General features: G+C 41.2%; 1 protein-coding gene across 2 annotated transcripts in view; it reads right to left on the bottom strand.

Annotated features, from left to right (window-relative positions):
• peak1 (pseudopodium-enriched atypical kinase 1) overlaps positions 1–24,477 on the bottom strand; it is a 105,491-nt gene that overhangs the window by 27,741 nt on the left and 53,273 nt on the right. The window contains exon 3 of one of the 2 annotated variants that reach the window (XM_069162427.1): positions 23,826–23,903. The exons of the other annotated variant lie outside the window; for it this stretch is intronic. The gene's annotated coding sequence lies outside the window, so the exon portion shown is untranslated. The remainder of the gene's footprint in view (positions 1–23,825; positions 23,904–24,477) is intronic. 2 annotated transcript variants of the gene reach the window in all.

Raw genomic sequence — 24,477 nt, 5'->3', positions numbered from 1 at the left:
TTTGCTATACATAATTCACGTAGACACACTGCACTGAGTACAAAGTTATCCCCATGCGGAATAAAGATATCAATCGAAACAAGGAAAAGTTTTATTCTATGATACAATTACATTCAATACACACAGAAAAACTGAAGTAAAGAGGTTACAGTGGGTCACAAAGGGGGTAGTGGGTAGTAATGACAATGAGTGAGAATGAACTGACAGTGCTACATGTTCTCCATTAGGTGGCAAACTTTCTCTACACAGAAACCAGTTCATCATAGGGGCAGTGATCTCTCTCCTAACCCAAGAATGGGCCTGTAAGACCCAAAAAGCACAGGAGCAGAACTGAAGAGGATTAAGAGAGCTTATTTCTGATTTGCTGTCCTGTGTTGTTGTTGGCTGTTTCAGCCAGGCTTAGGTGAAATAAAGGTACTGATATTGGCACTGAATCAAAGCCTTAAAAGTTCTACATCCTATGAACTACAGCAGTTACAGGGAAAATGTGAAATCAAAAGTGCTTCAGCTGAGTTCACATGCAGTGAAGTCTGACAAATGACATCAAGGCAGAGTTTTTCAGGCTCTATATTTGGAGAAAAGTCTGAAAGTGAAAGAGGAATGACGCATTACTTGTAGTTTTGGGTTTACATTCCATCTAACTGCACTTGAAATTAAACGACAGTTGTAAGAAGCTTTTGTGGGTGCTGACGTGAACACCTAATGATCAGCGTCATACAAGTACCTCGTCCTTCATTGCAATTTTAGGACAGTTCAGCAAGAAAATGATCATATAGGCAAAACATTTGCATTAAGTAAAGGTACGAAGTTTAGTTTTAGTGGATTGTTCTTCACTTGTTGAAGACTAAATTTAAGTACCCAAAACCAGGAAGTCAATAACAAGTCCATAGAAACAGCAATATCAAAGAACATGCAAGCATCTTAAACCTTCTGTAGTTCACAGACTTGGAGCACTCACTGCAAAGAATTTGCAACCACATATTAAATTAGACGACTATTAAATTTCAATGTAGCGTGTTCAAAATTATTTGGCCCCAAGAAGTAGGAAATACATAACATTTACGTTGGATGTAAATGTAAACAACCTTAAACTTGAAAGTTGGCACCTAAACCTCAAAGTCATTCTTATTTTCAAATCAATCCAAAAAGCTTTCTGCAAAAAGCTGCCACAAAAAAAAAAAAATCAGCATACATACAAAATAACAATAGGGTTAAAAATTCACACCATTCAGTCTATAAGATAAGAAAGGCTGACATTTGAAAACCTGGACACAAACCAGGTTTCAGGTTATCAGCACCACTGCATACGTAGGAGACACATCCTGTTTTCTCAGCCAATCATGTCAAACTTATACTGTTTAAAGCACAGTGCCAACGTACCCCAAGTTAAATCCTTTTTATGTCATTCGTCAAACCAGACTCCAGCTTTGCTAAATATATTCAAAGGAGAGAAAGATGGGATGAAACATCTTTGTGGAACATTTGTGAAATTAGTTTAAGCCCCACTTCAATGCAAATCATGAATCTAATGGAGGCAGAAAGACAAAGGAAAACTCATTAGCATTTACATTTGCTTCATCTCGATTGACCACTTCACTTTATCTCCCATTTATAACAAGCTCTCAAATACCACATTAATGTCAAATCCATGGATAATAATTAGTGTGTTGCCCAAATAACCGATTAAAATCAAGCCGTTACATGATTCCCTGTTTAGCATCACACAGGAATCTGAATGTTACGTAACCTGCTGCAGTTTTCACATTATTTCTACAACTAACCTGATTTGGACGGGTCGTTTAAGGACAGAAGACATTAAATAATACATAAAATATTAAAAACTGTGTGGAAAGGAAGAGATCAGGTCAGAATGAAATGCAAATGGAAAAGCAATGAAAGGCAAATTAGCAGCTGAATACTTTGCATAAGAATTTTGAGCCTAAAAGTGCATAAAGATTTAACAGTAATAGTTTACTCTGATGGACTGACAAGGTAACCACAGTGCAAAATATATAAAGATGTGCGAAATCTCAAAATAGGATCGGGTTCAAAACACACCTGACGCATTCAAAACCAGGAAACTGCAGTTTCAGTTTTTAGTGGGGTTTTTTTCAGTTCAATTTGAAAATATATTCCGCTATCAACCATGAAACTCTCGCAAGACATGAGGTTATATCAAAATGAAAGTCTGATTTTAAAAATCATGACTATATGTCGTTCTCAAGATGTTGTAAACACAAGGTTATCAGACTAAAGAACTTTACTTCCTGGTTATCTACTCCCTCTGAAGCTAGAGCACAGACATCCTCTCTTGAACACATGATTGGAATCAAAAGGGACATATTTCCACAATAAAATGAATAAGTAGGTTGAGAAGGAGGTTATCTTTGTACCAACCAAAACAGGTCAGAAAACAGAGTCGTCCTCCTTAAAGAAAGCATCCTGGATATGTGTTGCAGGCCTGAATCTGCTCTTGACTTTGCTCATGGAGGAGAATCAGAAACGGCTTTTCTGTCATGGAGACCAATCAATAGTTTGGAACGCTCCCTCACACTCAGCCGCCCCCCTCCTCTCTCTCTCTCTCTCTCTCTCTCTCTCTCTCCCTCTCTCTCCCTCCCCTCCCTAACTCCCCCCCCCTCTCTGCAGATTGACAGCCCTGTCTGACATGTAAAGGCCCCCAAAGGATTATCATCAATGCATATGGTGTACTTCAGAGGAAATGACCTGTACAGATAGTCACTGACTGAGGAAGTGAGCTCTTGCGTATTGTTTGGATTGGTGTGATTATGAATCAACATAAACAAGTAATATTAATGCAGACATTTCACAATGACTTCCTGAAGAGCTGGTAATTTATTAACTAAAACAAATATTACCTTGAGCAATGAGCTGCGTGGTGAGTCTGTGGTTTTATGGGTGAACCAGACCTTCATTGCATCAAATAAAACTGGGGCTACGACGCATTCGGAGGGCTGATATCGACAGGGACGGGTGAATCAGTCTTGGTGTCACGGATGTCAGAGCCTGTACGGAAGGATGTTACCATGACAACGCCTAACCCGGGGACCAGACACAATAAAGCAGGAACTCCTGAATCAAACTTTGCTGACCGAGTCGCGCTGGGCGGGAGAAGATTTATCCTGGCACACCTCAGCGGCCGCATCCTCAGGAAACACAGACTGTAATTCAAACAGTATTATTCCGAGGCCTGTCAGCGCCGGGACACGTAAGCACCCTGTGTTTCTGTGGCAGGATTTCAAAACCGCATGGACAACCAAACGTACAGCCAGAGAAAAGTCAGATTTACGTCTGTGAAATGTCTGTAACAATATTCTGCTCATTTACAATGCTGGCATCTAGAATTACTGTCAACTCCTGACCCTTATGCTCTTTAAAAGACAAAGAACAAAATTAAGACTTTGTTTTGCACAGCTGTAATGCAGCTGTGCACAAGTACTTTTAAAAAAAACTGACTTGACTTCAGAGAAAGGCATAAAACAAGAGGTATTAATCTGGACGTCTCAATACTTTTTTATACATTGCAAAAACGCTGAATTTTTTTTTTTTTTTTTTTTGGGGGGGGGGGGGGGTTAACACCAAACAGACCTTTGTAATTACGTTATCTCAATGCAGGGGTTGTGCTTACTTTCTTCAAAGCAACTCAAAGGACTTATGAGGAGCAACTCCCAGGGTACATCCTAACAAGATAATTCAGGTTTTCATGCCTTTGTGTTTCTGATCACACTTCTGAGAATCAGGAAAATATCCAATATTCAACATGTACCACATGTATTATTCCACCAGCAGAAAACCCCCAGAGGTGATGTGACAACATATTTCACTTTTCTCTCAGCCCTCATTAAAATTATGTTGTTGTTTGATTACATTTTCCCATCCCTCCACGGCTGATATGACACTGCATCCACCAGTCAGCAAAACGTGGTTAGAGTCTTGTTTTGCACTTAGCCAGAGTCACAAATTAGCACCATGTTGAAACTGACAAGACCCCACATCATCTAATCTGCCAGTCCTGACTTGGGAACGCCAGCAATCTCACCTTCCCAACAATCTCACCTTCCCAACAATCCTCTCCTCCTCCATGCACTCCAGTACTTTTACTCCACGCAGTTCACAGCGCGAGCCACATTATTAAAATATGATAAATCCAGACTCCATATGAAAAGACGGGGAGGAAAACCTCTCTGAAAGAAGGAACCCCTCCCGCTTATGTAACCGTCTTTGTTTCTACATGAAAATGATTCTAACTGCGGTTATGTTTTTTGAGATGGAAGTGTTTCTACTCGTGGCCATCAGCCAAATAATAGCCAGCTATTTTTGTGTTACTTTCATTATGTAACATATTATGCAATACAATTGAAATGTGGTGAATTATGATACAGCAAATTGGTTTTAATACAAAACCCTCATGAACACAAAGCCTTTTTAGTACTACAGTAAGGAGGCGTTATTTATTTTCTTCTTAGGTGTTTGGGACGGCTCTATAGTATTGACAGTGTGTTATTGATCCAGCCGTTGCGTGTGTCCACAGTGTGACTGTATAACATCTTTGATGCTTATTAGAACGATGTGAAGCAGCACTAAGACAGCAGCCACCACAGAATATCGGCAAACAGGGAGCGGGCATACATATTTGATCTCATGCTTCAGTTTTCTGTTTGTTCTGTTCCCCCTGCTTTCTCTGACTTTGCTGCTGAAAAAAAAAATAAAAAATAAATCAATGAAAGCTATTACTAAACACAAACACTGATTTCATATTGCATTTTCATTATTGAAAGGTTCAAAACGACAAAAACAAACATGCACAACATAATTTGTCTGCATTGCTATTGTTGTCCGCTTAGTTATTCTCCTTTGTCTTGTTTTTGTTTATCACCGACATGCCTGTCACGCATATTTGATGAGGCAGAGCCATTAATGTCGACAATTGAAATGGATCCCTCATAAAGACTGATGACTCTCTGAGGTAGGAGGATGACTGCTCTCCATCAAACATATTAATGTATTCTGGAGAATGAGATGCATTTGTGCTCAGAAAAATGAAAAGTACATGATCAACATAGAACAGAGGCATCTATAATCACTAAGTATGACTCGGCCTAGTTCTTAAAAATGCCCACTTAAGTAATAGAGTCAAAGCATGCGATTGGCACGTGCTTCAATAAAACTCTCCAGTCCGTGTTCGGCGTTGTTTCCATTTACTGGAAAGTTTCAAGTACAAAAGAAAAATCGAACTGCACAAGCATGGCGAGTGTAGTAAAGACAGCAGGAACAAAATAACCTGCACTGAAAAGGCTCCCGAGGCTCTACAGCTTCATCTAAACTACGTAACGAGCACATGCAGCATGTCATACATTTGAACCAATCAGGAGCCAGGGCTGACTGATGTTGTTATCGGCCTTAATTACGCATACTGCAATGAAACTATTTAACTGTTTATCTTTAGCAAATCTAAATTATTTATAACCATGTTTCCATTGTAAACAAGGCTCTAATAATATCCTAAACTAATGAGAGGGACAGTACTCAGTGAAGCTGCTTCCACACATGCACTGCAACCCTGAACTTAAGTGGACATCACCCAGAGGAGCTGCATGTGACAATGCAAATATCCAAATCAGTTGGATGGGACGTTAAACGCACTTTAATCCACGAGCTTCCCGGTACAAAGTCCGTGTGATGTCTGATTGAGCCGTTGTGTCTCACCGTCCGGTGAATTCACAGCGAGCGGGTGGGCGTGTTGCTGACGCTACTATCATGCACAGCCTCCACCCCTCGTCTAAACCAAATGGGAGTGTTTCTCGTCGGTGAGAATGTGTCCGACACAGACAATCTCCCATTGTGTGACACAAGTGTGAAAGGGCAACCGACAATCTCCAGACAACGTCCCAAGCTCATACAGGTTGGAAAAACAGAAAAAGAACGAAAGAAAAAGGTTAAGGCGTCTTACATGTCTTCCAATAAAATAATAATGAAGAAAAATGGGGCTAATCCGTAGAAGTCTGCATCACTTGCATTTCACCACCTTGGCTGTTAAACAGAAATGTTTCTTCCAGAAATTAAAACCGGCAGCTCGAATTGATGTGAGGAGTTGAGAAACCAGTCGGAAGCCCGTGTGCGTGGGAACACACGGCTCACAAGAACAGCTAAAGCCCTTCTGCATCAAGCTTCCTCCCCTGTGACACAGTTGTTTTGTTTTGTAAATGGTCAGTCACACATGTCAACATGCTGTTCTCCGTTGTGCAGATTACACTACATGAAACCATCTGGCACCAAACATTACAGCCCCTGCTCATATGATTGTAATCTAATTGTAATTGTCTGCCAGATCCAATAAAGATCAAAAAACACACTCCTGGCCAGTTTTCGTAGTGTCTTACACGAACATGGGGAATTCTATTCTAAAAAAATAACGATTAAAGAAATGATGCAATGTATCCTGCTGTAATATTGTAACATTAGGATCCACATGTGCTGTACTTATCAGCTGTATCTTACGCAAACATTCCTTACATCTGCTTCTTCATGGTTAAATGTAGACAATACTTTCAAAAGATATTTGTCTTGAGGCAAACAGTATTTGTGAGTTATTAACATTTCAAAATCCTACAAATGAGTGGGAGGCCTGTTCAGTCACTGATGAGCCACACGCCTCGTCTCTTTCACTGACTGTAAAACCAGCTTCTGTGCTGCGTATTTGGTTAGAGTGAAGGGTATGTTGTTTTTTCCCTTTTTAAAATCGTACTTAAATCTTTGTCTACAAATAAAATAAACTTCATCAGGAAGCTTAATTCACTGCATGTGAAACTTTGATAGTCTGTTGCTGGTGATCATAACTAAATGTTCATTTTGGGAAAGATAAAGTCACAAAAAACTGTTCTGAATTCCTCTTCACAGCACTCTGAAGAAATTATACTGGTCCCAGCTGTAAATACAAAATAAAATGAAAGAAGGGGCTGTAAATTAAAAAAAAAAAAAAATGTATGTGCCATGTCTCTGCTTTGAAGAACATTTGGACAGCAGCTCAGCTGCAGCACGAGTGAGTTATAGAGAAGGCCTGCCATTTTCCCTTCAGCAGTATTTTAATCAACTATGAATACATTTGGAGAAATACATCCTGTGAATCTGTGTGTTTGATCTAAGCACTATTAAATAATACTCAGAGTGTGCGGTGACATGCACACAGTTCTTTCTGGAGAAAGTAGCTGTAAAAGATGAAAGGTCAGATCAGAGACGGCTCATTGCAGAGCACACACTCATTATCCCTGTAATTAACCTCCTCTCCTCTCCTCTCCTCTCCTCTCCTCTCCTCTCCTCTCCTCTCCTCTCCTCTCCCAATCTATTTACTGAGGCTCTTCTCTTTGTGTCCTCCTCCTCCTCCATTCTCTCTCTTTTGAAAGTTCCCTTTGTCATTTGTCTATTTCCCGCTGGCTCCAGAGTTCCCCACTCTCTTCTCTCTCCATCCCCTTGTCCCTACCCACTCACTTTTTATTCAGGACATTTTTCTGTAGGCTTTTTTCTCACTTTTGCTTTCTCCTCTGAGATATGTTAATCTGTCTCCCTGCTGCCCCCCTCCTCCCCCCCTTTACTTCAAACAGTACTTCAAGAGGCTGCCACACTGAAATTATGCAAACCACCACAACCAAAACCACCAAGAGCTGCAGGGTGACCACTCACACACGATCAGTAAAACAATACACTATTACAAACACATACACTTTTACCAAAACGAGCCTTGGCGAGTGAACCTGAAATCTCCTCCCTGATGTGTCAATTTTGACAAATGACTACTGTTAATCGGTTATTTGTACAGAAACTGACTCAGTTAAGCTTTTTGCTGTGTGCCTGAGGTTACATAACTTGGTTTGATCCTCAGCTCCTCCTCTCCATGTGTCAATCTGTGCTGGAGCAGGATACCGAACCAAACATTGCTTCTGATGAGTCGGCCACCATTTTGCCAGATTGCTGCCACCGTTACTTGACTGTGAACTGCTTTGGATAAAAACACCTTTAACATGTGGTCCAGTCCTAGCCTGGCTCTGCTAACTATTATTCACAGCTTTCTGTGAATAAGTGTCAGGTCTTTCTGTGAGTACAGTCTGGAAACCCTGTTTGCATTCATGTTCCCTTATCCACAGTGAAATGGCACCTAAGCACAATGACACTGAAGTAGTTCCAACAATGAAAGCGCAAGAGTTTCGGTGCACAACAGTTTATGGTGGTCAGTGCAAATAGTTATAAAATAACCTCAGGTCTACGCCCAGAAGGATGCAACGACTGGAAACAATCCTAAATAAAGACTGTACAATAACTCACCTCTGGCAAAATCCATCACGCAACAATAACAACGTTGTCTGTTTTTATTGGTTGTTTAAATATATATATAAAAAACAAAAAACAACTTTGCACTATTGTTTAGTTAGTTGTAATTTAATTATTCTATTTTATTGTATGTACTTTGCATTTTTATATTTAATATTTTTTACTATCTATCCATCTACCCACCCACCCACCTACCTACCTACCTACCTACCTATCTATCTATCTATCTATCTATCTATCTATCTATCTATCTATCTATCTATCTATCTATCTATCTATCTATCCATCTATCCATCTATCCATCTATCCATATGGATCATGGCCAGACCCACACAGTGAATTAGAAAAACCTGGCAAGTTCAGTCCCAACATGAATTGAGAATGTACTAGATTGACGAATTTAGCTGCAGTGATTTAATGTAATAACATTAACTAATGAAAAATTTGAATCATGAATTAATCTGTCAATTTCTTTTTTTCAATTGTTTTATCTTTATAATGTCAGAAAAGGTGAAAATCAGCAAACATAATGTCAGAGTCCAGAGATGACTCAAGTCAAAAGATATTCAACGTACTTGTCACATATAACAAATACATTACACTTCTGTGTACATCAAAGTAGTTGAATTATTTTTTTGTCAGTCTAATAATTGTTTCCCCTCGAGGTTTAATTACTTCACAAGTAAGCATCCTGTAATCGTTATTTGATTATTTTGTCCACCCTTCAAGGTTTATTCTCATCTGTGCGGTCAGAGTGACATAAATAAATCTCACAGCTGTATTAAGACAATTGAGGCTGCTGCAATGCTGAACATTCACAACACAAAATAAACACACACACACACACACACACACACACACACACACACACACACACACACACACACACACACACACACACACACACACACATCAATGTCTGAACACGATTCATCCCATGCACCCACAAAAATGTCAACATTTCTGTGGTACCACTTATGGCTTTCTCTCTGACAAAAATCTGAAAACAACAAACTGGTCACACAAATGACAAACACCACACTAACCAACAAAGCTTCGCCTCATTAGAAACAAAGACAGTGAAGACGGCGAGTTTGAGGTCACGTTTCTGTTTCGCTGGTCTTTTTCTGCGACTGTGCTCGCTGGTGCACAGTTAGCCATTCGTACGAGATGCAGTGTTGGCCCATGATTTGTGGCCATCTGCTGCAGATTTGATAGCAGCAAACACTGTCTGGTATCAAGCCAGGCGAGATACCGCACAACACCTGCTGCTTGGTGCCACTACCACCATGACACAAGCTCCACGGGACTGCCAAGTGAGACCCAGATTTGTACTGGGATAAGAATAACTTCAGAGGAGCCACTGGTGGGACAGAACTTTATTTACTGAACGCTACCCCGGTGAGGCAGGCTAATGCATAAAACATTTCCCTCAGTGTGTGACTTTTTAAAAATGAAGAAATAGTTCAAGACGGCAGTTTAGTATGCAGCGAACCAGCCCTGATCTTAGCACTACGGTGAATGCAATCACTGTGTAATCGGAAACCAGATTAGAAAGGCAACCTCTCAGTGTGACTTCTTCTCCGTTTAACCTCTAACAATAACACAAGAAAGAAAAAGAAGAAGACATATTGCTGCGATTGGTTTTCTGTCCATGAGGTCTTTTACCCGTGTCCCAGCTCACTTTATCTTCAGTCAAATATGTGTGCTTTTTGGGAGTTTGGGAATGGTTTTAACACGACTCAGCTGACAAAACACTGGACTATATGCCTCTCATGAATTTATACTTTCTTTTTCTTATATAATTACCAATACAAAATCTTTTTACGAACAAAGAAAAATCATAAACCAGACGTCTTCTGGTTTGAATTGAGTAAACATGAAACATTTCAATTACAGTTCTTGAAAGCCTGTTTTTGAACTCCCAAACCAATACCATCATTTCATCTTTTTCTTCCTCCCAACACACCTGAGACCTCGCTCATCATTTCCTCTATCAGTTATAGCTCAGTGAACTGACATGCCAGAGAAATGCTCGTTCTGAGGGAGATAAAGCTTTTGGGACAGACGGCACGGGCGTCACTGTGTGTTTACTAACCAGCGCATTTCAGCCCGAGTGGAGCGCCCCCGCCTCAAACCTCATCTCCACCCCCGTTTCCGCCTGGTTTCACTGATCCCGACTCAGAGAGACCGAGGTCTGACTGTTTGACTGGCTGGATGGAGAGAAGGGGATTCGATAATGGTGTCTGTGTGAGTGGAAACATCATGTGACTGCAGGATATGAAGATGAGGTGAAAATGCATGAATGTGAGTCTGTGAGTAAGTACAAAAAAAAACAACAACAACAAAAAAAAAAAACTTCCTATATCTTTAAAGAGCAATTAAACACTTGAATGCATCCACTTTAAATTTCATTTGATGTTTTGAAACCCGGCGTGGCCAGTGGTAGTTGTTCTCAAGCCCTCCACGTCTTTACAAATGATATCGTCAAACTCTCTCTTCAAACTGTTTGTTGGCACAGGATGGATGTTAAGGGTGAATTCAGGAGGTTGGAGTACCGGGGAACGTTTGATCCATTGATAGGAAAATGAAGTTGCTGCACAACTGGTTGCTCATTAAGATACATTTCATTAGTGTGTGTGTGTGTGTGTGTGTGTGTGTGTGTGTGGAGAGGGGGGGGGGGCATCTCTACAGAAGCCGGGTTTAGTGGGAATAGTGCTCTGATGCTGCAATCGAACACCAAGACAATGAGTTGGTCTGCGATTCAACAGAGAAATGTAGCATTCCCTGATGAAGCTTTCTTCCAACACAAACTCACATTTGAGTCAAACATCTAGGAAGCATCAGGGAAGCTGTTTGTACAACAGCTTTGCACTAAAGAGGAGGACAAACGTACATGTTGCCAAAGCACTGCTATTCTGTCACGGGCAGCTAGCTTCTGTTAAACGCTGTTGCTCGTAGCAACCACTACTGGCACGGTTTCATGGCAGCTGCAATTTAACCGACAGCTACATTCACTGTTTTGTCCGTTCAAACAAACGACTGTTGCCAAACATCCTTTATCTACTCTCCAAATGTCCTTGTGGGACCATTATCTGTACGGACTCCATTCGTTAGAGATATTTAGTGGAGATTTTAAATACATTTCCCTTCAGATTAGATAAGCTGAGGTTAATGTATTACAACATTTTCTCTTTTAATTTGAAATTAAAACTTCTGTTCAAGTTGAGATAACGTCAACTTTTCGAGGTGTAATGACTTGTCCAATAGAAAACCTTATGATCTATATGGACAGATCATTTGTAAAAGAGGAGCTTCCTAATTCTACAACAACAAACCTGACAGCTCACCTGAGGAAGAGGAGGCACCAGAAACAAGTGAAGCAACAACAACTGTACAAACTTTCTGAAAAAGCAAAAGCACCGGTTACTGTTTAGTTTTACTCTTGTGTTTCTCTATGTAATGTATACGTTTACAAAAATGGTTACCCACTTGTATTTTCCCTTTAGGGATTTATATTCTCTTTTAGTATCGAGATTTGTATTTACCTAGTAGACAAAGTGTGATCAAAAAGTTCTGAGACTGTTTCTGTTCCACATGAACATAGTGATGCACATGAAGCAGAGGGAAGCAATAACTTTTATGAGTCAGTATCCCAAAATATGTCCCTTGATCGACATCACCTCTGTTCCAAGTGTACTTGTGACCACTGGTACATGTGCATTTGCTATTTCACCATGGACCTGAAACTTGAGCAGCGAGAGCACATTTCATTTTGTGTCAAAGTCAAGAAAACTGTCTCAGGCCAAGGAAGGTGCATCAGGTCGAGTGCAAACAGATGTTTTTTTTTTTTAGTTTGTCCCCTGCAAATTCGTTATATATCCCCCACGAGGCACAACTCCTTTTATTATGCAGAAAAAAATGAAAAAGAAAAGAATAAAACGTGAACAGTATCTTCCTTCTTTTTTTTTTTGAATTTCTGAGGGTTTCGCTGGATTTAAGTTTTCAAATCAGTGCTTTAAATTTAAAATCCGACATAACAGGAGGTTTTGTGATTTATGGTCGAAACACAATGTAACTGACACCAAGAGATGAGAAGATGTCCGTGACACAAATGCAAGAATCCACCTCACATTGTTTTATCATCCTCATGCAAGTTATTCAAATTCAAAGTGACACTTAAAGGAACACATTTGCACAGGGGACCAACTATTGAGTAGAAGAAGACAAACAGCTTAGTCTGAGGATACCGACACGTTCAGTGCCAATGAATAGAGAAGGACTATGTCAAACATGAAGTGGACAAACAACAAAGAAGGAAAACCAGTGACCGCTGAAAAGAGAAAGAGATGGACAGACAGAGATGAACTGAGGCATCAAAACCACCGTCAGAAAGCTCACCATAACATTTCAAATCAGCTTCTAGTGTTCTCACCTCTCCACGGAGAGGCAATGTCGTCGTCCCCCCTGAGAAAAGTCAGTATGCTGAGGACACAAGCTCATTTCCCAGCCAGAGCACATTCATTGAGAGGGTGCGGGAGCTCACTGAGCCTGGTACATAATAGTGGAATAACTGAGGCTGGAAGCCAAAGCCATGAGGAGATGGGATATGGGATTTTATGCCGCTTTATGGCAGAGGGCTTGAATGATAAGACAGCCGTGGCAATGGGACAGACAAGAGCAGAATAGATATGAAATAGGAACGGAAATGCCGAGCAAGAAGCCGAGAAGTGAGAGAAAGCTGTGTACGCTGTTGTTTGTTAAGGCGACAGTAAGCCAGTGTCCGCCAGCACAAGTTCTTTAAAGAAGAATCCGCCATCATTTATTCTTACAGAGTTACATCAAAAGCTTTCAAGATGTTATTTAGGATAGAAGGAAAATGGGCCAAGAAGCGCACAGTGCGTCACGGTCAGTGATGCTGCAGCCGACTACAATGACACAAGCTTTATAAAATATGAGACAAGTTTTAGTTTGTTTGTTTTTTAGATGTGTTTTCCATCATCTTGTGTACATACCTTTACTTGCAGGACCAATGGTGACAAACATACAACACCACTTTTAATTCTGAATGTCAGAGTGGTAATGTTGATTAAAATGTTAAAGGTAACCTCATACCATGAGCATGCTTTGACCATGAGTCAAAACACCACTTTTAATTCTGAATGTCAGAGTGGTAATGTCGATTAAAATGTTAAAGGTAACCTCATACCATGAGCATGCTTTGACCATGAGTCAGAACGGTGGTTCAGTCCTCATATGTTGAAGTCTCCTTGAGGAAGACGATGAGCCTCAGATTGCTCATAATGTGTGGAAAAACAGTGGAAGTCAGTTAGGTGAATGTAAAATTAAATCATGTAATTATGTTGTAAAAACTGCTTAGAAACAACTACATTTGTATTATATTGTCATATCAAATTCGTTGATACATGTAAACAAACTCCCGAAACTACCTCAAACATTTGGCACATATATATATATATATACACTGCAATTCCTTGTTACTTATGAGCCGACTGAAATTGGGTGCTAAAAGTTGATATGTTTACTCCCGTCTTTGTATAAATCATTTTGAATGGTCATCGTGAGGGACATGAAACACAGCTGGGAGTACAGCTAGTAAAACGAAAGGCTCTGAGCAGCAGTTGAGCTCTTTGGTGAAGGGCACTCCGACAGCAGTAGATGAAGTGCAGGCTGCACTTATTGCCTCCTTTCCTCCGATTTTCTCTGCTCATCCAGGGATTTAAAGTGATGACCTTCAAGCATCTCCCCCGCCAAGTCAAGCGTCGCCTCCTCGAAGTGCAGCCGGTGGCGCCATTGACTAATCTCTTCACGTGTGCTGGTGGTACGTAACAAGTCTGTTTAACTGTAACTGTTTAACAATGATTCGGACTCGTGCTACTTGCGTGACAATGACGGGTCGGGCTGAACTTTCCTGTAATTGAGTGTGAATGCGCACACGAGTGTCGGCGCATGGCGACGCTGCTTTCAATTCCAGAAGCAAACCCACTCTGCGTCACGGCCGACTTGTTCCCCATAATTCCCAATTTCTACCAAATCTTAGCTTGTGTCCACCGAGACACGCTGCCAACATGATTCCACCGAACGTCTCTCCACGTTCAAGGAGCTTTTCCGCTAGCATGACTCTCATTAGCTGCTCAATTGAACTTGTGTTTGGAGCAGAATCAACTATTCAGCTGACATGAAATGTGCTCTCACATTTATAAGTAGTGAAAGTGAAAAATCCTCTCCGCTCAGTAACTATTTCTTTATTAAGACGGACAGTATTAATAGACAGGAAGGCTGAGAGGGACACAGAAATGCATTTAAATCGTGTAACTAAAACAAACGTATTTTTCTAGTGCGGAACGTGAAGACGAGTTAAAAAAAAAAAAGGCAGATCGAGGTTAGTACGAGTTTTGAGGCGAGATGAAGACACGCCGCTTTATCTCTCTTTTCACTGTAAAAAATCGGCCTCTACTATAAAGTGATTTCTGTTGGTGAAATAAACACTTTTCATCTCATAGTAAATCGAGCAGTTCCAGACAGACCAGGTCTTATTTTCAGTCTTTGAGGGAGATGCCTATTTTCAAAAGTATTGATTGAAGCCGGGCCAGTGGAATAAAAAGATGGATTCTCACAGCGAGCGGTGAATCCCATTAAAAAGATATAAGTTCCACGTAACAGACAAATGGCCAACCATTACAAGCAGACAGTTTGCAATTACGATTTACAAGCTTAAGAGACGCATGTGTCTTCAGGACACTAATTTGGTTACATTCCGATAAAGCGGAAAATAGAGTTAAAGCTAACGGGACCTGCAGAGAGAAAAATAGTCTGAAGGAAAACAAATGCGCAACTCCAACACGGCCGAGAAGAACAACGACAGACTTCACCGGGAGAGCTTTGTACCAACAAGTGATCAGCAGGGACGGACATGGTATGTAATCTACAGAGTTACTTTCACAATCCAAACAGGTCACAGAGCAGACAACACGGAGACCACCGAAGGAGCCTGACAGAAGAGAGGCGGTGAGCAAAGGCACGATGACCTAACTTCATCCACATCGTGTCAGCTGCGGCTTTTTCATAGCCGAACATTAGCAGAAACGTCAGCGTGCCTTTCTGTCTGACTCTGTCCTTTGGCACACTGGATGACCTTGTGGTTAAATCCTGATGAATCCAAAACTGTGACAGTCAAGAAACAATCTTCCCAAAATGAACTTACAGATGTTGAAACTCTTAAGGTGAAAAAAAAAAAAAAAAAAAAAAAAAAAAAAAAAAAAAGATCAGTCTTGTGTATTACAAAGAATAAAACACAGACAGCTGTACAAGATTAAAAAAAAAAAAAAAAAGAAGTCCCGAATCGACACCAGAAGAGAAACGTCGGTGTTGTGCAACAGACATTCATCCAACCCCTGAATGCAACACGGAGAAGGACGCAGAGTGGCTGACAGCAACAAGAGAGGCATGAAGAGAGCGCGTTTTATGTGTAAGAGTGTTGTCTTGCTGTCATATTAAATACAAGAAAAGTGCACTTATATAGAAGTGATTTGCCCCCAAAAAAAATATATATATATTTCAATTATTTAAGTACGACTCCAGACACCTGGAACAAAGTTTAAACATCCGTGAAGCTGTGATATTAAATATAACACTATCCCATGATATGTATATATATATATGGGACTTAAAAATGCTTGAACCTTGGTTTTCATGGCGGATTTGCCTTTACAGTGTTGATGCTGTGACAAGGGCTCATCCATATTGATGAAACACAAGATGGACTGAGTGCAATGGACTGTGATGTACTAAGTGGCTAGACGGCTAGCTCTCTGTGCGCATGAAGGGTGTGTGTGTGTGTGTGTGTGTGTGTGTGTGTGTGTGTGTGTTTTGTAGCTGGCAGTATGTTTCTGTGACAGAATGGAGGGTGGACAGGTACGGTTTTATGGCTGCATGCAGCCGAACGAATACTTACGATGTGTAATGAGTCATTAATTGTATTTACTAAATCCATAAGGAAATGCATTAAGTTGCTTGCAATTTGAGCACATATCTTGGCTGCAACATTGACTGCGGTGCACCTGCACTTCCTTCAAGTCTTCCCACAGTAAACAACATAAAAGGCTGGACTGCACAGGCCCTTTGAGCGGTAGTGCTGGCAGACAATGAGTAATGTGACAACCAAATCACCTCATTATAAGCTCACCTCAACATAGCTGTTCACTGACGGGTTTGACTTCGAAGAGCCGTTGCTGAACCAGACGATTCTGTCAAAACAACGTCCCCGCTGCAGTAGTGAGGCTCAGTCGTTACTTGGCAGTTCCAACTGTCTCAGTTTTTACTGCAGTTTAGTTTCAGTTCAGCCAGTGGAGATGTGAGCTGTGGTTTATTTGCTTTCGGCATTTTATTACTTTTTTGTTTGAGTAGGATGACGTCTGAAGCAACACCTTTCATGCAGAGCGCAGTTTTCTACGATAACTTTAAACGTCAGGTTACCATTTCTACCGCAAGATTAAAACCCATCCGTGCATGTAGAGGTAAGTCTGTGTGTCATGTTCCTCACCTATTTCTCACCCTTAAACTAAGTGTAAAATAATAAAAGTGTGACAGCTCTCCCTCCTCAGGGTGAAGCCTGTCAGAAGACACAGCGTTAAATCATTTGCGGTTCTCTACCTCTCTGCAGCCTGAAGGCTGACTATGCAGTTTCTGAATATATTTCATGCAAACAAGATGGGTTGAAATGTGAATTAATGCATTATAATGCTGTATAATTTGATCTGTCTGCAATCAGACTCTGGGCAGCTACGGTTTGAAGCACCATCCGGGTATATTAGGGTAGGACGGAGAATATTCAGTATTCAAGTGAAAGACACTGAGAGCGAGTCGGTTGCAGAAACTCTATTACAAAGAGTGCGGGGAGGGAGAGCAAAACCCCAAAAAAGAAAAAAAGAAAAGAAAAAGAAAACAAGGAGGCAACAACATTCCAGTGCAGTGTTTGGTATTGTGCAAGCTGTGGTGGAGTTGTTGCCTGGGAAAGAGCCCGTGCAAGTCTCTGGAGAGACCGACCCGCTGGCCTCCAGACAAACAGCAGCGAAGTGGCACAGCGGACGCAGCCAGATGTGTGGGAGTGCATCACATACACAAAAACAACACACACATTCAGTGACATGCACAAACAACAACAAAGTTTCTCTCCCAAAATAAACACTGACCATTCGGAACATGTGGTAACTACTGAAAGTGAGATATATTATGTAATATCAGAGGCATTTGGGTAAGAATATGTGTCATGTTTTCTGAAGGGAGCACAAAGGAGGTTTAAAGAAATACCAGCTGGGAGTTATGATGTACATACAAATGTATAACTTATAATGCTCAGGCAGAATTCCAGCGTACCATATACTCTATAGTACAATACACACTGTGACTTCACACTTTAAACCTCCTGTGTTCCCGCCCATTTCAAGCTGTGCTGTTAAACAAATGACTTTTACACAACCAGGTATTTGCCTGGATGACTGCAGCCAATTAAACCCTCCGTTCAATATAAAAATCACGAGATCTCAATGTAAACTAATGGTATTAACTGACGTATGTAAACATGTAGCATTGAAATATATACGTAGCTGCTTCTGCAGAACTACCAGACTGCTTATGTATATATATATATATATACCCACGTTTATATTTACACAGCTTCTACACGATCACATAAATTCTGAACGGGAACAAAGTGTCCTTTGTGTTGCAGGAACGTCGGAGTGCACGCCGCCTCCGTGTTCATGAAGTCCTTGTAACTGGAGCAGGTAAAAAAGTTAAATGCGATATGACATATTCGTGACTTCTTTGCATTTGGAGAGGAAAAACTCAACTATCTGAAGTCATGTGTAAATTCTGTGTTATTGTAGATTTTTTTTTTCTTCTCCCATTTATAACACTCCTCCAGAAACTCCCAGTGGTAGCATAACTATAGAGGAGACAAAAGAAAAAAAGAGGACTTTAACGTAGACCGCAAGGAAAACAGTGAGAAGGAGCCTGGTGAGACAGATCTGGAGGCTGCACGCTGGCTTTTCTTCATGTCCTGGTCACACATGCGCCTCGTGTCTTTGGGAATGTTTAAAAAAAAAAAAAAAGTAAGATCTCATTTTAAATGCAACAGTCATGGGAGAAAGAGGAAACGTACACAACGTAAACACAAAGTGAAACATCCACACCCTGAACACAGCTGCAGCACTGTAGCAGGTTTGTATTCACGCGCAATCCGTCTGTCGGGCTATAAATAACACGCATGTCATCGTGTGATTTCTTTTTTTTTTTTTCCTCTCTGACTTTTCTCTTTTCCTTCTTTCACCCGTCCTGCCACACCAACACACACATTATCTCTCTCCCTCTCTCACGCTCTCCACACTCTGGTGTAAAACTGACACAGTGATTATCCAGGGGCAGGCTGCTGATAACTGTGGAGCGCGGGTGAAGCCCCCCCGACTAAACCCCCCCCCTGCTTCCACTCCTTCTACCCCGTGGAACAGAGGCTTGTTTGGCAGCAGGAAGCGTCGAGGGGGAGCATCGCACTGAGAGCTGGGTATTCCTGGAGTGTCGGTGGAGCTGCAGTGAACGGAGATCACTTGAGATCACAGAAAATTATTTTGCCCTCAAGACTGTAAGATCACACTAAACACACTCGCAAAAAAAAAAACCCCGCCTGCGATAGCTGCTTGCACAAGTGCAGGATGTCCTATGAGGCAAGGCAGGCGGTGTGATCACTTCCAGCGATGCTTTTACTGCAATAATACCTTCTAGAGCCGGACCCATACTGGGGTTTTGGGGCCTATACTGATATTTGGAAGTTAAATTTTTTTTTTATTTGTTCAAACATATATCGGTATTTTGACAGAAATGAAGTCATCAAACACTCTCGACGAAGAAATGTAATGAAGTCAGTGTATTTGACATTTTAATGATTAACTTATGTCCAATGACATACAGTGCACCCAATAGTGAATTGCACTGGAAATGTAATAATTATAACTAACTATGCATTTTAAGAACACAAAATATTTTGTACAGAAAAGATTTCATATCAGACGCTGATATCCCCCGATAAAATCGGCCAAACAATAAATCCGTTGAGCTCGAATACCTTTCATATTCTATATGAAGCTTACGCTTCTTCTTGTCAGCTGCTTTCTCATCTCAATTGGGGAATTTTAGTTGAGTTTTGATTCGCCTACAAATAATTGCAAATAATTACTAAAATGTGTTCTGTTCATTTAATGCCACTTTCGTCTTTGAACCTTAACCATAGGTTCATAACACATATACACCTTGTGAAGAAGAAGATAATTTATTGGCTGTGCTGTTTGGATTTGCAACTAAATCCAATGAGGTTGATGTCAACAGTTGCTCAGTGAAATGCACCAAAAAGTCCTGCACGTCCAGATAAACAGTTGTTGGCGCTAATTCTCCGTTCCCGTGGCAACAAACAAGAAGCAGAAAAAGGGGAAACAATGAGATGACCTCATTAAAAGAGCGCCAGTCAAACTTCAAAGTGACGTGATAATACTGATGGAAATATGACATTTCTATCATCCAGCTGTTCTTCTAGAGATGAATGGGAACGGCTCCAACGAAGATGCAAATGACCAAAATCAGCTGGAATAATCGGGGCTCAATGTCGAACTCAAAAATAAGCAATGTAAAGATGAAGATGCAATGAAAGAAAATCAGAGTCCTCTTATATAACAAACAATAGTTTAATGAATATAAAATGTCAGAACTCGGAAAGGATTTTTCTTTGAAAATCAGCACAATAAAGTGTAATCAATGTATTTATATACTTGATTAAACCTGCTTTTAAAAGCCAAGAATGCAATACAGCTGTTGCACTGCTTTGTCCGATGTAAGTATTTATCTGCATGGTCCAAATAACTTTGTTGTGACAACGCTGCTACATCGTACAGTATTTCAGAATATTAATATGGACAGTCGGAAGACCTCACATACATGTAAATATGTAACACAGGCCAAAGCTATGACTCTTCACCATCCTACATTAAACACGAGCCTATCCAGGCTTTAATGAGTCTTTCTGGAGAACAGGCATGAGAAGATATAGGCTGAATATATAGGAAGCTACAAAAGACAGGAAGAGCCCCAAGACAAAACTGAAGCTGCTGGAAAAACTTGTCCTACTTTCTTCAAAGAACAAACGCCTGTTTCTGTTGCGGTGCTCCACTCTGGGAGAAATGAGAAGGAGGGAACAGATTTGATAACAGTTCCCAATTACCACAACTAAAAAGAAACAGTGTTTCTGTGAGAGAAGAAATTCTTTTGCTTTTCCCATGGTGGGTTTGGATTGTGTTCGGCTGATGGTAATGGAGGACAGGCTTATTTCACTAATGATTTAACCATGGCTTTGTCTTTTTTTCTCTGCCCGCTCTCTGGAGAATGGCTACCCTAATCCAAAAATCTGGCTTCGGGTTGGGAGGCATTCCCAGCTGTCTTTCTGCGGTCTGTGAAATCAGGGAGTTTTTTTTCCCAAAATGTGACAAGACTTTGGCGGAGGAAAATTTTTGATTTAGAAAAGCACAAGAAAAAAAAAACCTATGAATCAATGTAGTGCTTAACAAGTTTCCATTTCATATCAGAGATTAACTTCCATAAACTCGATTAAAGTATTAAAACAAATTCTGGCAGGGTCACACGAGGAAAACCTGCGGCAGCAAGAGAGCAAAGAAAAATAGTTATAAACTGATGATAATTATAATGGTTATCACAAGAGAAACAACAACAAATCCCTGACCATCCCATCGTTGTTTTACAACATTTTCTCGCAACTGGTTTTGGAGGGAGACGCGCAGCTTAATTTTTGCAACGCGAGCGATCATTTCTCTTCGTAGCTTTGAGGAAGGTGATGAAAGGGAGTGGGCCGAGAAACGACTTCTGGCATCAAGAGCTCGCAAGATAATACCACATCATCCAATTACAACTGAACACAACACCAACTCTGCTCTTAACTGCCAAGTGCAAAACAAACCAACAGCGGCAAGACGGGAGCGGATGGAGGTAGCGGGAGAGCGGCGATGCCGTCCCACGCCACAACGCTTGCAGGTGAAATGCACGGAGGACGAAGGCAGCAGGATGCCTGTTGGTCGTGAGCTTTGGAACAGAGAGTTGTATGCTCTGTACAGCTTTTCATACAAGGTACAGCACCTCCGCGTTTGCCTGAACGAGCTGCTTCTTCCAACCGGCCCCAAACGGTTCCAGTTGGTGTGTGAAATCTTCACCTGACGGCTCTCATTAAAAAAAAGTAGGAGGAAAAAAAAACCTAAAACAAAAAACAGACTACGATTTCACGCTTCCTGGTTGTGAGGGGAGATTTGCTGCCAGCTAGTGTTTGCTGCTTACTACATGATTTTTTTTTATTTTTTTTCTTGCAATAGTGGAGTTCTCCAGGAAGTTTTTAAGAATTATCATAAATTTCACAGCAAAATTTACTCTTATGAAATTCTCCACGTTATTTTTTTTGCAAAAAAGGGGGTAAAAAGTATTACTATTGAAAAAGCCAACACCATGTGATTGTTTATCCAAACATAGCACGTGTGCGTGTTTGTTCAAGGTCTGAATACAAAGCACCAAAGAAACGCAACACTAAACAGAAGATAGCTGTCTGCTGTTTCTTTGTAAAAGGTCAAGTGCAGAACAAGAAGTATCTATTGTTGTGAAACACTCACAGCAACATCTGTGGTGGGAGCTGCAGAGACTGAGCTCCGGCAAATAGAGCAGGACCCAAACCTGCCGAGACACAACAGCACAGATGGCTGCTTTCACCCAGCCGGCTCAGAGACATATGGAGACAGAGATCATTAGTGTGGTAATAAGTGCATGACAGTGTTAGCGAAGGTAAGTCATCAGCTAAATCCTTACAATTACAATAACACAAACGCCTGGATGAACAGTTCCTACTGAACATAACTATGCACCGCAATAGTCAGTACATTAATACTGACCCTGGATCAGAAGTCTGTGAGTTACGTGAACTGGGCGCTTACAGTGAAAAAACATGCAGGGAATAATCAGTGAGTTGTGCAGCCTTTACAGGACCACAACATCTCAGTCTCACCGCCCGTCGGTGTTTTGTTGAAAAAGCTCTGATTAACCAATGAGTGGCGACCATCACACAAACACAGCAACCAGCAAACAAAAATGTTTGTGGAGACCAAATCAGGTTTCTGGATTGTTATCATGGACTGTAAATAAAAAGTGGACGTAGCCTCGGTGTTGTGAACTGTAGGTTTCCTGATTAGCGTAGTTGAAGCTCAGTTAGTTGCCATCTTGACAGTGCCTGACTCAGCTCACTCCCCGCTAATCCAAAAATGAGCAAAGAGGTGATGTGCCCGGGTGGAGCTGAGGTGGGCCGGATGAAACCTGTTTTCTGAAATCAGCACCTTGAACAGTCTCCGTCTGTGTGGTTCTGGCTGACAGTCTACGGCTGAAGGCTGCAGGAAGTGAGACGACTGGAACGGCACCTACCTGTCATCTGGCTTTAACTATGTGTAACTTTAACCATGGACAAATTATAAATTATAACCCCCCCCCTCCCTCCTTTTGTTTTTGTTTTTGTACCAACCTGTAAACATGTTGATTTCTGCTGTAAAGTCATTTTTAACACCGAGGTCTACGGGGACGGACTCGCTTTTGGATGCAGCCTCACTCTCCTCTTTTCAACTCCAGAAGTTGCTGCTTGATTTATGTACGAGTGAGGGGGTGTAGATTTACTTTTAAGAAATTTATAACCTGGAAATGTAAAACCCAACTAGACACTAACAATCATTAAAGCATAGTATTTGTGCATATCTTCAGCCTGTAGGGTATCGTTATGCTTTCATTTCCCACACATAATAGCAAAATCGAATATTTACATAACGTTCCGGTGCATGCATTAGCTGCAGTACATCTCATCTGCTCCTGCAGTTATTCAGGACATCATGCCCAGTGGCAGTTGAGAACCCATTTATCCAAAAACATTACAGCAGCTCATATACATATCTTATGTCCAATATGGTTAGAGGGATAAATCCAGTGCAATGCGAGGAGCTGTAACCAATATCATGGACTGCCAGTCATGAAGTTGGGAACAGTTGGCGTCATGCATAAAGTTCCTGTTTTGGAGAAAGCCATTGTTGCCATACTAATGCCTGAGTGTGCTGGAGCAGCGTGGAGAGTGGAATCAGCAGAATAATGAACACAGCGTGAGAAGCTAATCACAGCATGACTCGGGTCCGCGGGGAGTAACCACCATCTCTTGGCATAAACTTTCAGAGTGCCTAATTCGTGGAGAGGCAGATACTGCAGAGGACAAGCTGAGGGTTTGGTAGTGGATTAAATGAAGTGTGGATGCTAAGCTGACAATGTGACAAAAACACAGACGGACAAACAAGACCACGTCACACGAGCGAAGCCACACAAAACAGAAGTAAACTCACAAGTGCGACGAGTCAAGCAGCAGCACTGGCAGCCATGGAGTCCCAGTCGGCGAAGCAGAGAGCCCCGACTGCTGGAACCTACAGACAGAAGGCCGAGGAAGACAAGATAAACAGAAAACACGAGCGTGATGAGAAGCAGAATAAAAGGGGGAGGGCGATGGAAAGAGAAGCAGAGAGAGTAAAACAAAGATGGAGGGAGAGACGAGGAGGAGAGAGCATTTTGTTTCTACGCCTGGAGCACGTCTCGCAACACTGTGGCTCATTTTCAGAGCAAGTCATTGTTGTGGCACGACGTTACAGCACACATATCACATTTACTGGTGCACCGAACACCCCGGTAAAGTCATCTAAAAAGCCATCGCTACTTTTTTACCCAAATGAACGCAACTTTATGCATATAAACGCATTTGAGCTTCAAGTAGCCTCGAGGTCTTGTACTTAGCAACGATCTCGTCTTCTCCTACAGTAGGACAAACACATCTTTAAAACTAATCTCCTTGGCAAACAGCACAAGATGGAGAGCGTGAAACTTTGCTGTAGGCATTTAATATGGCTGCTTCATAGTTGCTGTAATAACTGTATAAACCGTCTGATCTTGCATAGCCTGGACACATTTCTCCAGATTTCTCCAGCTGAAAGTTCTCTTCAGGTG

The sequence above is a fragment of the Embiotoca jacksoni genome, unplaced genomic scaffold (genome assembly GCF_022577435.1).
Source record: "Embiotoca jacksoni isolate LCO1_2020_lvr unplaced genomic scaffold, fEmbJac1.0.p SCAF_3, whole genome shotgun sequence".
In the NCBI taxonomy this organism is placed as follows: Eukaryota; Metazoa; Chordata; class Actinopteri; family Embiotocidae; genus Embiotoca; species Embiotoca jacksoni.
This window is presented reverse-complemented; position numbering and strand designations above follow the sequence as displayed.